The 3290-nt window shown below is 33.0% G+C and overlaps 1 long non-coding RNA gene across 8 annotated transcripts in view; it reads left to right on the top strand.

Moving 5' to 3' along the window:
- The window catches only part of LOC108742523, a 75424-nt gene extending 72994 nt beyond the window's left edge, over positions 1-2430 (top strand). For 5 of the 8 annotated variants that reach the window (XR_003231867.1, XR_003231871.1, XR_003231868.1 and 2 more), the window contains 5 exons: positions 298-447; positions 662-785; positions 1293-1380; positions 1484-2056; positions 2383-2430. This is a non-coding gene — a long non-coding RNA (uncharacterized LOC108742523). Of the gene's footprint in view, positions 1-17; positions 158-297; positions 448-661; positions 786-1292; positions 1381-1483; positions 2057-2382 lie in introns of those variants that run through there. The other 3 variants (XR_003231870.1, XR_003231872.1, XR_003231865.1) reach the window with 3 other exon arrangements.
- The last annotated feature ends 860 nt before the right edge of the window (positions 2431-3290 follow it).

Here is a 3290-nt window from a genome sequence, read left to right as displayed (position 1 = left end):
TTAATTGTATAGTTTATTATTTTTTCTTCTCTATTTTTACAAATTGAAGATAATTAACAGTGGACGAGTGTTCATTTTATAGCAACTGAAAGAGCAAGTTGTCTCGTTTTTTGTCATGGTGTTCTTTTCATTTTGGAGGATCTTGTAGTTAATTAAGGTGAGGATTCGTGTTATAATATATAAGTACTTGGTATATTTATCTGATATTAATTTTAATATTGTATTAATGCACGTTATTTATTGCGGAGGTTAAACTAATTATATCTGAATACTCTTAAATAAGATTTCATTTGTCAGGAACACTGAAAAAACCTGGATGGCATCAATTCCGCATTCGCTCGAGGAAGTAGGTGTACGTACGGTCCTAATGAATTCATGAACGTGCATTTTTTCATTGGAACGGAAATAGTGTGCGTTGCTAAAGGAAAGATTTATAACAGTGAACTGGTAGGTAACAGTCAGTATCAATTAAAGATAAAAGTCGTAAGCGAGGTCCCAGAACTTCAAGAGAAAATGTTTATTTTGATTATTAAGAAACGGTACATTAATAAGTTGCATATCCATTATTTTTACTTTCAATTGTCTCTTAACTTCACTACTACATTGCCACTTTAAAATGTTACTGTTTTAGTCGCTTTAATATTGTTGTTTATTTCTACAGATTGACAAACAAATGAGAAGTGGTTGCTAATTTTGACCCTAGAAGTGACAATAAGTAAAATCTGCATTGGTTTTGTCTTTTGCATGTGTGAAGTTCAGAACGTTAGAGTCTGCAGTTCATCAAGGTGAGAATATATAGTGTAATTAATGTTAGTTGCATGTTATTAATTTGCTTCCAATTTTTGTACCAAAAGACTTCCTGCAACATTGTACGTAGGGTGTCGAACATAAATTAATTCTTTTTGTAATAGAATGTCGAACTACTCCATATTTTGTTAGAGTTCCATGTATTACTAACTTTCAGCGTATCTAGTTTTTTTCCGAAAAGAACCAATTGGCGTTTATAGCGCCACTACATTTGTTAATTTTCTCATGGGAATTCATAGAGAATGAAAATTCAAAGAAAACATCGATTGATATTTCTGTGGAAGTGAAGAAGAATACTATTAAATGTTGAATTTTATTTTATGCATTTCGTTCATCTTGCCATTTTGTATTAAAATCGTTGCTACGTCGCCATTTTTTTTAAAATTTTGTAATTTCATTTGTTTGTGGGTGGGTATCTTCCTTGCATTTCATGTTTTTATTGTTTTATGATGTAATTTATTTGTTTTTCTTCTCAATTTTTACAGATTGACGATAAATAAAAGTGGAAGTGTTCATTTTGATGCTACTGAAAAAGCAAGTTTGTCTGCTGTGAGAATCTTGTAATAAATTTAGGTATATATTTATTTGATAACTTTAACATTGTATTATGCATGTTATTTAATAGGGAGGCTGAATTAATTATATCTGAATACTCATATAAGATTTCTTTTTACAGGAACATTATAAAAACTTGGGATGCCATTAAATTATAGAGCATTAATTGAATCAGTCTTCAGTCGTTGTAGTAAGCAGCTGCACCTACGGTCCCAGAAAAAGCATGAAAGTGTTCTTTTCCCCGTTGATAATGGAACAAGTGTGCCGTTGCTAATGGAAGGATTTGTGATGATTAATGTACTGGTAAGAAACAGTATCAATTAAAAACAGTAAATGAGGTCCCAGAAACTTCAATTTTTTAGACTTTCAATGGATCTTTTTAAACACTTGTTTCACAGAACAGCAGAATTAACGTGGTACTGACATTTCCATCATTGTGAAAATGTTCCCAATTTATTTGCTTTTAAAAGTAGTAAATAATTTTTATTGCCCGTTTCTGTAGATTGTACTACAAAAGAGAAGGAATTGCTTTTGATGTCTTCACCTTACAACATTATGGAGTAGGAGTTAAGTGGAAATTAATTTGGAGATGACTGAAACAACAGAATGCCTGCAGTGGTATTCCTCTTGGACTTGGCTTGCTCATTGCACTTATGGACTTTAGAACGCTACTTTCTGCAGTTACTTAATTAAGGTGAGATTGTACGACAATATTAAAAGGCTTAATTAATCTTATGGGTTATTGGTCTTACCAATTATCTATGATTCACTGTTTAAATCGAGGTTAACGTGTATCTAACGGTATTTAATCTCTATATGTCTATTGTACGCATCATAAATTGGCATCGTGCAACGTACATCTATGATTGACATTTAGTGATGTCATGATGTAAATCGACGTGTCGCCATTTTATTTTAATTCAGCTATTTTGGTTGCTGTTTGGTGTTTCTTTTTAGATTGTTTTGTTCTTTCCTTAATTAATAGTGCAATTAATAAATTTTTTTCGTCCATTTCTGCAGATTGTCTAAGAAATAAGTTCAGTTTGGTCCTACTGAAACAACCAATGTNATTTTACATCCAAAATGGATCAGATAAAAAACTAAATTCTGTATTATGATCCAGTTCAGAACGTCGGATACAATTTTGCTTTAAACAACATACCGAAACTGTAATAAGATTCCTAGTATTAGATTCTGATAAGGAACTGATTAGATGATTGATCAAGGGATAGGCTACTGTACTTTGATCAGGAACTGATCAGATAGACGGATCGAAGGAAAGGATACTGTACGCTAATCAGTTCCTGATCAGGTGATCAGATCAACGGATAGAGTACTGTACTCTGATCAGGAACTGATTAGATGACCGTATTACGAAAAGTCCAATCCGGATTTGATCATAATCCGAGTTCCCTGAAATTTTCGGTAATTTAGGAATTTTACAGGCAAATGATGAGGATACCGTAGATAGAGAAGGTTAGAAATGAAGAGGTGTTAGAAAGAATATGAGAACAGAGGACTCCTTTGAGGTCAATAAGAAATAGGCGAGATAGGTTGGAAGGACATCTTTTCATGCATGAAGGTCTAGACAGAGACATATTAGAGGGGTAGAGGTAGACCTATATTAGATTACTGTTCGCAAATAGTTAAGGATGTAGGTTGTTCTAGTTTTAGGGAAATGCGAAGATTAGCTCAGGATAGGAAAGAGTGGAGGTACATGTCCAACCAGTCTTAGGACTGACGACCTTATGATGATGATGAAGTGTGTTGTACAATTTGTCAAACTAATTAAGATACATAGATATATACAGGTTGTCTCACGGTGACTCCCTATTAAATATTTTGGAAACTACTACGATTAAAAAAAATGGCTTTTGCGGTTATACCGAAAGTTGACATCAACTTCGTTATTTTAAATGGGACACCCT

The sequence above is a fragment of the Agrilus planipennis genome, unplaced genomic scaffold (genome assembly GCF_000699045.2).
Source record: "Agrilus planipennis isolate EAB-ADULT unplaced genomic scaffold, Apla_2.0 scaffold358, whole genome shotgun sequence".
Classification (NCBI taxonomy): domain Eukaryota; kingdom Metazoa; phylum Arthropoda; class Insecta; order Coleoptera; family Buprestidae; genus Agrilus; species Agrilus planipennis.
The sequence above is the reverse complement of the archived record's forward strand: the minus strand, read 5'-3'. Positions and strand labels throughout refer to the sequence as shown.